The sequence below is a fragment of the Bos indicus x Bos taurus genome, chromosome 6 (assembly GCF_003369695.1).
Source record: "Bos indicus x Bos taurus breed Angus x Brahman F1 hybrid chromosome 6, Bos_hybrid_MaternalHap_v2.0, whole genome shotgun sequence".
In the NCBI taxonomy this organism is placed as follows: domain Eukaryota; kingdom Metazoa; phylum Chordata; class Mammalia; order Artiodactyla; family Bovidae; genus Bos; species Bos indicus x Bos taurus.
In genome coordinates this window covers 1728048-1743403 of record NC_040081.1, presented here as the reverse complement: position 1 = coordinate 1743403, position 15356 = coordinate 1728048, and the positions used below count along the sequence as shown (strand labels likewise).

The window sequence follows — 15356 nt, the reverse complement described above, 5'->3', positions numbered from 1 at the left end:
GGCAGATTCTTTATGGTCTGAGCCACCAGGGAAGTCCAAGAGTTCTGGAGTGTGTACTCTATCCCTTCGACAAGGAATCTTCCTCATCTAGGAATTGAACCAGAGTCTCCTGCATTGCCAGCAGATACTTTACCAGGTGAGCTACTAAAGAAGCCCTCTTTGTAGCATGGGAAAGTGTAATAGGCATGGATTCAAGAGTAAAATTTACTAGAATAATAAACTTGGACAAGTTACCTCTTTCCTCTGCTGCAGGAAGGTTTAAATGAATTGTTAAAATGTCGGGTGCTCAGATCCATTCCCGGTACACAGTATGTATTCAACGAACACTAGCTTTTATTGTATTGATTTCCCACCTCTGCGTTGCCAAGGGAGAAAGTACACTTACATCTTGTTTCCTTCTCAAAGAATGTTTTTTGACACACAGCCCCTCTTCACTAGGAAGTTTCACTGTCCTCTCAAAGGAAGCCACCTTCATGGGGCCCCTGAATTATTACAGCCTTCATACATAAGACTACATGTTGGATATTAGAGTTGAACAAAGTACACAAAATATTCAGTTAATTTTGCTACCTATAGAAAGTTTTCCAGCAGGCAGGTAACTAGATGTGAGCAGAGAAAGGGGAATATGGGCCAGGAAGCCAGAAACCACACATCTTGTAAACAGGAGGGGTCCATGGGCAGACAAAGAAAAGCAGGAACCTTCAGACTGATAGGAAACCACACATTTTGGGGTGATATGGTCTTGGAGCAGACGAATAAAGGAGGAGAAAGTCTGGAATCTCCACATCTGGATGTAACCTGCTGCTCATTATGCTCTCATTACAATAAAATTAACCTTGCAGGTAAGTTCCCCTCAGGCACTGAAGCCATGTCACTTCTGATCTAAGCTAAAAAAGGACAAAAATCCCTTCTCCTCTTGGGAAGATGGAGCTGGGATGAAAGTCAGAGAATATGACATGTAAGCACTCTTTTCCCAGTGAATATTCTGCACCTTCATTTGTATGCCCCTCCTAACCAGCCCGCCAAAGAAACCCAGGGCAGCTGCTTACCCATTTCCCCACACTCCCTGTAAGAGCATACTCTACATATATACAATGGAATAGTATTCCGCCATGAAAAAGAATAAATAATGCCATCTGCAAAAGCATAGATAGACCTAGAGATTTTTATACAGAATGAAGAAAGTCAGATGCAGAAAGAGAAATATGATATCACTTATACTTGGAATCAATAAAAAAAAAAAGAGGGTACAAATGAACTTATTTACAAAACAGAAGAAGTTGAGGGATGGACATAAAAAAACAAAACAAACAAACAGACAAAAATTATGGTTACCAGGAGATAAAAGGAAGGAGAGAGAAATTTGGAGATCGGGATCAACATACACACACTATTATATATAACGTAGCACAGGGAAATTTACTGAGTACTCTGTAATCCCCTATATGGTAAAAGACTCTAAAAGAGAGTGGATATATGTGTATGTAAAACTGATTCACATTGCTGTACACCAGAAACTAACACAATATTAAAAATTAACTATACCCCAATAAAATTAAAATAAAAAAAATTAATGAATCCTCACTTTACTTTCTTGACATCTCTCTCATTTCTGACTTATTTCTCTGACAGGAGCCTAACATTCACCAGGAACAAAAATACTGTCTTGTTTTAGGTCAAGTGTATTTCTCTAACTCAATTCCTGAAGATGGTTCTGTTTACTATCTGTAGAAAATGTATTTTTAAAAGTAAACAAAATACAGGAGTGTAATTTTCACATGATAAATGGCTTATCATGGGTGCTCTCTCCTCCCTGCAACCGTCTTCTTCATATTTCCAACTCTCTGTGGTCTTTGGGGAACTTGAACTCCTACAGCTGGGCCAATGACACCTAAGGGCTCTCCTAACACTCTATGTTGACTCCCTATCCTATCAAACTTTTAACCTATTCATTTATTTGTTTTGCTCACTAATTTCCTGAAGATGAGGACTATCTTTTTTCCAATACTATATATTTATTGCATAGAACAGTGCTTCACACACAGCTGACTTTCAATAGAGAGTGGTTAAATGAATAAATAAGGATACATTGTAAACTGCTTGATGACTGTAATTCACATAGTTCTGAATCACTCATTCCCTAGTGATTTATTTATCCTTACTTCATTCCATGATAGCAGAAAGTTCTGGAGTCCCAAACTGTAACTCAACAATATACAGCCCTGGAGGCCAAACAATTCATTCATCAGGCAGTGCAAATAACACAGTGATGAATTAGTAGAGCAGTTGCTCTAGGTTAGTATCATATATCATATGATGTAACTGTCAAGTGTTTATATGAAGAAAATGTGCTCTGTGAAGTAGCATAGAACTCAGGATTCCTGTTCTAGCACTTTTCTAATCTTTCTTGACCTAGTTTCTCTGTCTGTGTCTTGAGAACAGCAGACCTGCTTTCAGGGTTACCAGGACATCTAAATTTATCAGCACAGAACAGGAATTAAAAATGTTCTAATCATATTATTGGTAATTGTGTTTTGAGATATAAATGTTTCTGTGAGCTCTATCCTATTTGTCTCTTGATTAGGGAGATTATTGCTCAAATTCTTCAGGACCACTCTGACATGTTCCATTTATTTCCAGGTACAATTTTTGTTCTGAGGCAAAAACAAGCTGATTTGACAAATAGGACACTGATTTGTCCTGCCTGTCCCCTTTCTATAAAACATGACAACACTCCACAAAAACCAACACAAAGAACACATTGGGTCACTCGTGTGTGGAGAGAAAGAAGGCACTCCAATTCCGCACATGCCCATTTGGGTGCACATAATAATGATCATTGGGTGTCAGATAATTAAATTGGGATATTAGGAAATCAGGGTGTTCCAAATAGTACTAATTGTAGAATTAAACAACTATTGAGAATTAAATGTCTTTTTGAGGTGCTCACAATTTAATTTATATCTAAACGAAATGGATAGACATGACATATTTTGATAAAGAACAGCTCTGAACATGATCTCGTGACTAATTCTGTAGAGGAAAAGATTTCTTCCTCTAAGGAGCATTTTAAGATCAATCATTACTATTGTGAATAATGATGTTTTGACATTGTTCAGTAACTATACAATTAAAGTTAATGTATGACTTTAAACTGCATGGTGAATGTAACCTTTCTTCATGATGTGACATTTAAAGCACCAGTCTTCCCCTTTGCATTTTTCAATTCAGTCTGTTTCCATAACAACCATTGGGATATATTTTTAATGATTTACTTACTTACAAAAATCAAAGCTTTTGAAAGGCATGGTGTCTTTTATTCCATTTCCCTTTTTTATAATTATTCTAAGAAATCATTTAATAGTGAATAAAAGCAATAACTGAAATGATCAAATGTGAAAGAATCAAAAAGAGGAAGAAAATGAAGTTAAAAAAAGGCACTCCTGAAAACTCGATCTGCCCTGACTTTTATTTTCCAAATGTATAAAGGCCATCGCACAATAAGCAGGTATGGAAATAAATAAGGGTGATTCCTATGGAAAATAAGTCAATAGTTTCAATGAGAAATTTAACATACTCAAACTTCTCTTTTTATTTACCTTTTCTTTGGTTTCTAAGAGAGGTTATGTTTGTGGGGCAATATCAGTTCATTTGCTATAGGCAGATATATGATTTTCTTCAGCCTGGTAAGTAAAAATAGACTAAGGGGATACTTGGAAAGAAAGAAGTTGAGGAAGATGACTGGTAAATAGTAATTGAAAAATGGTTAATTTATCATTTAATTATTAATACAGACATATTAATTCTTAATATGGGTACATTTGCATTTCATTGTCTCATGCATTGGGGAAGCTATATGCAATATTTTAAATTCTTTCTTTTTTTTTAAATTGAGGTTTAGTCACCTCACAAATGTTGTGTTAGTTTCTGCTGTACACCAAAGTGAATTAGCCATATGTATACACAATGCTATGTTTATCACCACAGAGTACTGGGTAGAATTCCTTCCCTACTGTATAGCCAGGGAATTCTACTCAATGCTCATAGTAGTGTATATATTGGACTTCCCTGTAGCTCAAATGGTAAAGAATCTGCCTACAATGCAAGAGACCCAGGTTTGATCCATGAGTCAGAAAGATCCTCTGGAGAGGGGAATGGCAATCCTCTCCAGTATTCTTGCCTGAAGAATCCCATGGAGTGGGAGCCTGGCGGGCTACAGTCACAAAGAGTCAGACGTGACTGAAGTGACTTAGCACAAACATTCAATATATTCTAATCAATTCAAACAACATCATTGCTAAAGTTACTAATAAAAGGCAAGTAATTTAGAACATGTTAATTTTGAATACAAAATCCTACTAGACTTGGGTGAGATTATTTTCAATAGCACATGATCTTCACTCCACCTCATTATTACAAGTTATTATTCATTATTTACTGCACCTCATTATTAGAAGTTTTGGCATGAAAGTGTCTGAATTTATAGCTAATTGGAAAAATCTTGGGATTTAAAATCAGACAGATATCTGAGTCACCAATTCTTTCTTACTTGCCACCAAGGTGAATTATTTCACTTTTTAAAAAATAATACACTATCTTCCCTTGCAATGTGCCAACACTATCAACTTCTTAAAATGGGTTTGGTATATAAATAACCTAGACACTAGAAGTCCTTGGTCGCTATGATTTGGAGGAATTTGTTAACCTCTTAATAACATCTCCATTTCATTATGTATTTGAGTAATTATACTATGTATAATTCAGTATGATTGCAAATTATAATGACACAATGGACATAAATATTGTTTGAAAATTATATTACAAATATGTACCTTATTAAAATTATATATATATAATTATATATATATATATATATTTTCTTTTTCTAGAAGCAAGTACCTCATTGCAAATCACGTACACAGGATAGAAAATGTGCCCTGAGCAGATGAATACGTGTTTTAAAGTGGCAAATCACTTCATCTAACACATAGATTGTTACTTTGCCCTTTTCTACCTAACTGTAGACTATTTATAGCCTTAAAGTTCAGTTCAGTTCAGTCGTTCAGTCGTGTCCAAATCTTTGCAACCAACCCCAAGGATTGCAGCATGCCAGGCTTCCCTGTCCATTACCAACTCCTGGAACTTACTCAAACTCATGTCCATTGAGTCAGTGATACCATCCAACCATCTCATCCTCTGTTGTCCTCTTCTCCTCCTGACCTCAATCTTTCCCAGCATCAGGGTCTTTTCTAGCGAGTCCACTCTTCGCATCAGGTAGCCAAAGTATTGGAGCTTCAGCTTCAGCATCAGTCCTTCCAATGCATATTCAGGACTGATTTCCTTTAGGATTGACAGATTTGATCTCTTTGCAATCCAAGGGACTCCCAAGTCCACACCACAATGGACTTCTCCACTTCTCCAACTTCTCCACTTCTCCAACACCACAGTTAAAAAGCATCAATTCTTTGGCTGTCAACTTTCTTTATAGTCCAACTCTCACATCCATACATGACTACTGGAAAAACCATACCTTTGACTAGATGGACCTTTGTTGGCAAAGTAATGTCTCTGCTTTTTAATACGCTGTCTAGGTTGGTCACAGATTTTCTTCCAAGGAGCAAGCATCTTTTAATTTCATGGCTGCAGTCACCATTTGCAGTGATTTTGGAGCCCCCCCAAATTAAACTTTCTCACTGTTTCCATTGTTTCCCCATCTATTTGCCATAAAGTGATTGGACTGGGTGTCGTGAGCTTAGTTTTCTGAATGTTAAGTTTTAAGCCAACTTTTTCACTCTCCTCTTTCACTTTTATCAAGAGGCTCTTTAGGTTTTAAAGAGCCATCACTAAGTATAGAAAAGTAACTTTCCATGGAGTCGTTGATGACTTCCCAAAATGACATTTTTTGATCTCCCTATTTTGAATTCCATAGATTCTTAAACTTTATTCCCATAAAGTATCTCACCTTCTTATTTTAGTTTCTTATTGCTTCAGTTTCCTTTTCTCTCATTTTGAATCTAATGTTGAACTCTTTTTGATTCAGGAATTGCTTAAGGGTAAGACCCTGATGCTGGGAAAGATTGAAGGCAAAAGCAGAAGAGAGAGGCAGAGGATGAGATGGTTAGACAGCATCACCAACTCAATGGATGTGAATTTGAACAAACTCTCAGAGATAGTGAAGAACAGGGAAGCCTGGCATGGGTTTGCAAAAAGTCAGACACGACTTTGTGACTGAACAGTAACAAGGTAGTCAATATAAGGTATTTTTTGTTTTTTTTTTAGCATGGAAATTTGTATTATAATAAATTTGAAGTATTTCTTCCCTGCCTGTCATACAAGAGGTTTTCTCATCCCACGGGTTACAATTACAAAGATGGTTGTTTAATAAGCATCTCTCAAACCCTTCAATAATCTTTAAACTTAAGAAATTTTAGGCTAAGTAAGCATTTTCTGAATTTAGAAAGCAGAGGATCTGAACTGCCTTATGGATAAAAAAAATTAAAAAGCTATTTTTTTCAATTAGTTAGTTATTGAGGATACAATGGTGAAACTGACCATAGTTATATCAGCCAATGCAGGGAAGAAAATAATATATCAGACACAAATACTTATGACATTATAATGAAATGGCCATATTTGTCTTTATGCCACATTATAATGTATTATTATCTCATTTACAATTTTTGTATTTAGCCAAATGTATACAATTCAAATAATGACCTTTCTCCCCCAACCGAGGGACAGGAGAGCAGCCATCTGGATTTAGACTCCTTGGACTGATGGAAACCTAGCTTCAGCTCAGTCACTTTGGGCAAGCTTTAAATTTGTCTATAACTCAATTTTTTTTTGTCCACAAAACAGGCATAATGATCATGCCTACCTCATCAGTCCTTGTAATGTTACAAATGAGATGATGTATGAAATGCTTAGAAAAGTTCCCAGCAAATAATAATCAGTTATATCCTCTTCATCCTCCTTTTCGTCCTTCCCTGTCTCCTCCCTTCCTCCTCCTCCTCATCATGTTTAGATGGAGTATGATTTGTGCAGAAAAACTTCAAATGCTCTGATGACAACAGAGGGTACTAGTATTATTATATAATAACAATAAAAGCCTGGTTTTACGAATTGAAATTCAGGACAAAAGTGCTACCATTCAGAGCAGAATCCAACCGTGGTAGAGGCTGACAGTGCTCTCAGTTTCCCTGTTTGGGTCATATAAGAAAGCTTTCTTTCCCATCATTCTGACAGGTACACTGGGTATGTCATTGGTTCCAGTCCATGTTGCCAAGATACAATGATATATCTAAACGTTACCATGTATCTCTATGATTATCTATTTATGCTCTGTTCCTTATCTAATAAACTCACTCCAAGGCCTATGTTTAAGACGTAGAGATGGGAGACATGTTTAAGACATGTCAGGAAGATCCCTGGAGAAGGAAATGGCAATCCACTCCAGTATTCTTTCCTAGAGAATCCCATGGACAGAAAAGCCTGGCGGGCTACAGTCCATGGGGCTGCAAGAGTCAGACACAACTTGGCAACTAAATCACCAACCAACCACCACCAGACATGTTTAAGACATGAGAGGGGAGGAGCATAGATCTCTGCATTCATTGTTGGAGGATCAAATGTTCTGTATCAGACTGAGTAATGAGTGAAAGCTTTTGAAATTTCTGAGTTTGTTGAAGCTTGTATTCTTAATTTTCTCTACTGATGACTAAGTTAATACCACCCAGCTTTAAATGCATTCTTCTATATTCTGTTCCAAGATGCTGAAGTTGGGAGCTTTTAAACCAGATGTCTCCTTTGACATTTACTTCTTGGTCAGGTCCTGCCAATACTAGTACTAAAAGATCTTCAGGTCAATAAATATGGTGAGTTATAGAACTATGAGCTAATACAATATTATTGGTTTAAGCCATTAGTTTATGACAATGTTATGCAGCTATAGAAAACTAACACAATTGACTTGTCTTTAATTTTATATAAATATTTCTAAAGCTCTACAGTTATATAAGCTATTTTTAAAGTTTTAATAAATGTATTTTATCAAATTAAAGAATGCTGTTTCTGTTTTTCATTTATAATTGTTTAAGTTAAAAATCAATGTAGATATAGGTTTAGTAATTTTTCTGAAACTGTAATAGAACCATATGGTGTTTCTCTATTAATAGTAAAACTAATATGTAATTTAAAAAATAATAAATAACAGAAATCAAAAGACAGGAGGAGAGAGAAGACTCTTTTTCTGTAGCATATTCCAAGGCTTCTTTGAGTCAGCAATGGAAGGTGGGTCCAGTCTCTACGTTTTTTTCTTTTGTCTTGTTCTGTTTTTTTTTTTTTTTTTCACACTCCCTGAATTAGTTTTACTGCACCAACTCCTTTTTCCCACTTGAATATATAAGGATTACATTCCTTTCAGGAATATTGGTCCTAAATCCTCAGGGTCCTTCCTCTGAGCTACAAGTTTCCTACACCAGTTGAGAAGTTAAGAACTGGACATCTTCTTGAAGTTGGGTATAGTTCTGAGAGATCTCAGTCAACATTTTAGATTCTAGTAACTCTAGCCTCCTGTCTGTGTTACTCTTTTGTACAGGTGGTTGCTAGTTCTCGCAATACTAAACTTGTACAAATTTCTGACATTTTAAGTCTTCCAGTAGCAGATTCCATAGCTCATCAGGCACTCTATCTATCAGATCTACGCCCTTAAATCTATTTCTCACTTCCCCTGTATAATCATAAGGGATTTGATTTAGGTCATACCTGAATGGTCTAGTGGTTTTCCCTACTTTCTTCAATTTAAGTCTGAATTTGGCAATAAGGAGTTCATGGTCTGAGCCACAGTCAGCTCTTGGTCTCATTTTTGCTGACTGTATAGAGCTTCTCCAGCTTTGGCTGCAAAGAATATAATCAATCTGATTTCGGTGTTGACCATCTGGTGATGTCCATGTATAGAGTCTTCTCTTGTGTTGTTGGAACAAGGTGTTTGCTATGACCAGTGTATTTTCTTGTCAAAACTCTATTAGTCTTTGCCCTGCTTCATTCTGTAGTCCAAGGCCAAATTTGCCTGTTACTCCAGGTGTTTCTTGACTTCCTACTTTTGCATTCCAGTCCCCTATAATGAAAAGGACATCTTTTTTGGGTGTTAGTTCTAAAAGGTCTTGTAGGTTTTCATAGAACCGTTCAACTTCAGCTTCTTCAGCTTTACTGGTTGGAGCATAGACTTGAATTACTGTGATATTGAATGGTTTGCCTTGGAAACGAACAGAGATCATTCTGTCGTTTTTGAGATTGCATCCAAGTACTGCATTTCAGACTCTTTTGTTGACCATGATGGCTACTCCATTTCTTCTGAGGGATTCCTGCCCACAGTAGTAGATATAATGGTCATCTGATTTAAATTCACCCATTCCAGTCCATTTCAGTTCGCTGATTCCTAGAATGTCGACATTCACTCTTGCCATCTCTTGTTTGACCACTTTCAATTTGCCTTGATTCATGGACCTGACATTCCAGGTTCCTATGCAATATTGCTCTTTACAGCATCGGACCTTGCTTCTATCACAAGTCACATCCACAGCTGGGTATTGTTTTTGCTTTGGCTCCATCCTTTCATTCTTTCTGGAGTTATTTCTCCACTGATCTCCAGTAGCACATTGGGCACCTACTGACCTGGGGAGTTTCTTTTTCAGTATCCTACCATTTTGTCTTTTCATACTGTTCATGGGGTTCTCAAGGCAAGAATACTGAAGTGGTTGCCATTCCTTTCTCCAGTGGACCACATTCTGTCAGATCTCTCCACCATGACCCGCCCATCTTGTGTTGCCCCATGGGCATGGCTTAGTTTCATTGAGTTAGACAAGGCTGTGGTCCTAGTGTTATTAGACTGACTAGTTTTCTGTGAGTATGGTTTCAGTGTGTCTGCCCTCTGATGCCCTCTTGCAACACCTACCGTCTTACTTGGGTTTCTCTTACCTTGGGCGTGGGTGTCTTTTCACGGCTGCTCCAGCAAAGCGCAGCCAATGCTCCTTACCTTGGATGAGGGGTATCTCCTCACCACCGCCCTTCCTGACCTTCAACATGGGATAGCTCCTCTAGGCCCTCCTGTGCCTGTGCAGCCATGGCGTGGGGTAGCTCCTCCCGCCCGCCACCCCTGGCCTCAGGCTTAAGGGTGTGGGGTATCTCCTCCTGCCTGCCGCCCCTGGCCTCCGACACGGGGTAACTCCTCTCGTCGCGGCCCCTGACCTCGGACGCTGGGGATCTCCTCTCAGCCGCCCCGTCTGGCCTCGGGCGTGGGGTAGCTCTTCCCACCCGCCGCCCCTGGCCTCAGGCTTAAGGGCATGGGGTATCTCCTCTCGGCCGCCCCCCCGACCTCGGACGTGGGGTATCTCCTCTTGGCCGTTCCAGCGCCATCGCAATCTGGCACTCTCGGCCGCTGCCCCTGACCTCGGACAAAAAGATCTTTACGACCCAGATAATCACGATGGTGTGATCACTGATCTAGAGCCAGACATCCTGGAATGTGAAGTCAAGTGGGCCTTAGAAAGCATCACTACAAACAAAGCTAGTGGAGTTGATAGAATTCCAATTGAACTATTTCAAATCCTGAAAGATGATGCTGTGAAAGTGCTGCACTCAATATGCCAGCAAATTTGGAAACTCAGCAGTGGCCACAAGACTGGAAAAGGTCAGTTTTCATCCCAATCCCAAAGAAAGGCAATGCCAAAGAATGCTCAAACTACCGCACAATTGCACTCATCTCACACGCTAGTAAAGTAATGCTTAAAATTCTCCAAGCCACGCTTCAGCAATATGTGAACCGTGAACTTTCTGACGTTCAAGCTGGTTTTAGAAAAGGCAGAGGGACCAGAGATCAAATTGCCAACATCCGCTGGATCATGGAAAAAGCAAGAGAGTTCCAGAAAAACATCTATTTCTGCTTTTTGACTATGCCAGAGCCTTTGACTGTGTGGATCACAATAAACTGTGGAAAATTCTGAAAGAGATGGGAATACCAGACCACCTGATCTGCCTCTTGAGAAATTTGTATGCAGGTCAGGAAGCAACAGTTAGAACTGGACATGGAACAACAGACTGGTTCCAAATAGGAAAAGTAGTACGTCAAGGCTGTATATTGTCACCCTGTTTATTTAGCTTATATGCAGAGTACATCATGAGAAATGCTGGACTGGAAGAAACACAAGCTGGAATCAAGAATGCTGGGGGAAATATCAATAACCTCAGATATGCAGATGACACCACCCTTATGGCAGAAAGTGAAGAGAAACTAAAAAGCCTCTTGATGAAAGTGAAAGTGGAGAGTGAAAAAGTTGGCTTAAAGCTCAACATTCAGAAAACGAAGATCATGCCATCCGGTCCCATCACTTCATGGGAAATAGATGGGGAAACAGTGGAAACAGTGTCAGACTTTATTTTTCTGGGCTCCAACATCACTGCAGATGGTGACTGCAGCCATGAACTTAAAAGACGCTTACTCCTTGGAAGGAAAGTTATGACCAACCTAGATAGCATATTGAAAAGCACAGACATTACTTTGCCAACAAAGGTCCGTCTAGTCAAGGCTATGGTTTTTCCTGTGGTCATGGATGGATGTGAGAGTTGGACTGTGAAGAAAGCTGAGCACCGAAGAATTGATGCTTTTGAACTGTGGTGTTGGAGAAGACTCTTGAGAGTCCCTTGGACTGCAAGGAGATCCAACCAGTCCATTCTGAAGGAGATCAGCCCTGGGATTTCTTTGGAAGGAATGATGCTAAAGCTGAAACTCCAGTCCTTTGGCCAGCTCATGTGAAGAGTTGACTCACTGGAAAAGACTCTGATGCTGGGAGGGATTGGGGGCAAGAGGAGACAGGGACGACAGAGGATGAGATGGCTGGATGGCATTACTGACTCGATGGACGTGAGTCTGAGTGAACTCTGGGAGTTGGTGATGGACAGGGAGGCCTGGCTTGCTGCGGTTCATGGGGTCACAAAGAGTCGGACACGACTGAGTGACTGATCTGATCTGAATAGCAGATTAAATAATTTTTATATCATATTTTCTGTACAATCACAGCTTTCTGTTTTTGCTGAGTGTGCTGCAGTTTTTATAACTATCCAAATACAGAAATCAACAGCCAAAGTCTGTGCTACCATAATGAAAATCACAAGTATGTGGCTTTTGTTTGATGTTTAAGCAATAGGGAGCAGGGAACTGATTTACAAATGTAGAAAGCTATTCATCTTTATGAAGTTTGGGCATAACTCTTGGCACAATCTCAAGGGTCAGAACCTAGGCCTGTTGGGCTGGTAACACTTGAACTATATTGAAAAACAAAACTTCATAATGCATGTTAACTACTATCTGCTACATTCAGCAAGGTGTTACAGGAGAAATATGAGCTCAGGAACTAAGTGGTTTGTGTGAAAGCAGATCTGACCAGAAATAGAGAGAATCCAGAAGTTTCAGGGTTTGCTGGACCCAATGTATCAGATCAGATCAGATCAGTCACTCAGTCATGTCCGACTCTTTGTGACCCCATGAACCGCAGCAAGCCAGGCCTCCCTGTCCATCACCAACTCCCAGAGTTCACTGAGAGTCACATCCATTGAGTCAGTGATGCCATCCAGCCATCTCATCCTCTGTCATCCCCTTCTCATCCTGCCCCCAATCCCTCCCAGCATCAGAGTCTTTCCAATGAGTCAACTCTTCGCATGAGGTGGCCAAAGTACTGGAGTTTCAGCTTTAGCATCATTCCTTCCAAAGAAATCCCAGGGCTGATCTCCTTCAGGATGGACTGGTTGGATCTCCTTGCAGTCCAAGGGACTGTCAAGAGTCTTCTCCAACACCACAGTTCAAAAGCATCAATTCTTTGGTGCTCAGCCTTCTTCTCAGTCCAACTCTCACATCCATACATGACCACAGGAAAAACCATAGCCTTGACTAGATGAACCTTTGTTGGCAAAGTAATGTCCATGCTTTTCAATATGCTATCTAGGTTGGTCATAACTTTCCTTCCAAGGAGTAAGCGTCTTTTAATTTCATGGCTGCAGTCAACATCTGCAGTGGTTTTGGAACCCAAAAAAATAAAGTCTGACACTGTTTCCACTGTTTCCCCATCTATTTCCCATAAAGTGATGGGACCGGATGCCATGATCTTCATTTTCTGAATGTTGAGCTTTAAGCCAACTTTTTCACTCTCCACTTTCACTTTCATCAAGAGGCTTTTTAGTTCCTCTTCACTTTCTGCCATAAGGGTGGTGTCATCTGCATATCTGAGATTATTGATATTTCTTTTGGCAATGGACCCAATGTATGGCTTCTTCTAAACCCCAACTGGTAGATCTGACCTTGAAGTGAGCAACAAAGTTCCAATGAAAAGTTATATTTGAATAAAGTGACTCAAGGCTTATATGATATTTAAAGCTGACACTGAGTGTACCCTCTCAGCTGAACAAAGTATCTCTAGACAAAGATGTTGAGGATGTGGTCCTCCTGTCTGCTTTTCAACATAAGATCATGAGAAAATGGCATGGATAATTGGGGATTAAAAGCAACCAAGAAAGAACTTTCATAGACACATAAACTATCAGGAAGCAAAGAGAAATCAGAACCCAAGCAGATATCAGAGGCCTGTAGTACTAAAATACCATTTTTCCAGAAGTATGAGCTTTGAAATACTTAAGACTTAAAACAACTCTTGGCCCCATAATTTTCCCCAAGCAGGGGGAAAAAAAAATACATATTGTGATATGTTTCTATAGGCACTTCAAATGTGAACAGGGACAATAATAGAAAAGGGAGAACTTCTCATAAGGCATATCTAGAAGCTAGAGAGAAGGATGTCCAAGTGAGATCTCCTAAGGATCAGGGTCAAAGCCAATTCAAGGATCCTCCCTTACCTCTCAGTTGGAGAGACTTGATAATGTCTGTCTAGCAGGAATTGACCCCTGATTCCCATGTTCATCTGATTCTTTCTCTTTCCAAACATGAGCACTTATTATGATTTCCTTTTTCTTACCTCTCTCCTGCATATTGGGTATGTATGTATGTTGGGAGCTGGTTGCAAGGTACAGATAATTTATTTGTAGGTGATTCACCATCACATCATTAGATGAGGATGATGAATAACCAAAGACTATGGACTTGAGCAAACTCCAGGAGATACTGAAGGACAGGGAAGCCTTGTGTGCTGCATGGGGTCACAAAGAGCTGGACACAACTTAGCAACTGAACAATAACAACAATAATGGACTTGAATGGAATTCACTGAACAAAAGAATTTTTAGTTATCTCTCTTGGAAAGCAATGCTTCTTCTTCATGAAAGAGTGGAAACGTGACATGAATATGCGATGACCAGAGGACAGACTGTGGTAGAGATGTGCTAAGTGCTTACTAGCTCCATCTGCTTGTCCTGTCCATATGGCTTCCTGACACTCATCAGCCTCCTTTGCAGTTCAGACAGGTCTATGGGACTAGGTTTTGGCCAGTGGAAGGATGCCTACACATTACAGGTTTCTCCATAATAGCTCATGCATAATGAACCACATAGCCTTTTCCTTTCCTCAGTGACCTAAGAGCTCATGTGCTTAAGAAGGCAGTATAGAAAGATGGATGGAGTCTGAACAATCAGTGAACCTTTGACAGTGAACCTCCAAGGAGAACTGCCCTAGACATGTGCACTCTGACATAAGAAATATTTTATTTTTCTTAGATTTGGGGTTATGTTACAGTGACTGCAGGCTATTGCCCTAATACAGCAAGCCCTATCTTGAGAAAGAAGGATTCTAGTAATCCTAGGAGTGACATTTACTAGCTAAGTGACACTAAGAAAGTCACTTAATTTCTCTGGGCCATAAATGTAAAATATGTAAAATTTAGTACATATGTACAAAATAAAGCTAATATATGCAAAATAAAGCTAATATTAAGTTACCCAAAATTATAAGAGAAATCCAGGCTAAATGTTTTGCTCAAGATTGTTTTCTGGTTTGGATCTATGGTTCTACTAAATAAAAATTAAACACTAAAGCCACTATAATGAGATCACAGAAGTAATATATTTAATGAAAAATTTTTACCTATTGCATGATACCTACAAAGTCTGGCTTTATATATACATATTATGCAACACGTATTTTGAGTGGTGTTAACTTATGCCAAGCAGTTTTATTGAAAACATTAATTTACAAAGGAGTATATTAGAGTGAGATGAACCATTGCAGATAATGATTTCAAATAATTTATTCCCCAGAACTTTCACTGTCCAATCAAATTGCAGTTTATTTTAGTACCATCAGCCCTTTTCCCCACTGTCTAAGATGAGTGAAATTAAATAGGATTCCCACTTCTATGTTT

At 39.1% G+C, this 15356-nt stretch overlaps 1 protein-coding gene across 3 annotated transcripts in view; it reads right to left on the bottom strand.

Moving 5' to 3' along the window:
• Window positions 1-15356, bottom strand: part of MARCH1 (membrane associated ring-CH-type finger 1) — a 1103404-nt gene that overhangs the window by 433895 nt on the left and 654153 nt on the right. The window lies entirely within an intron of this gene.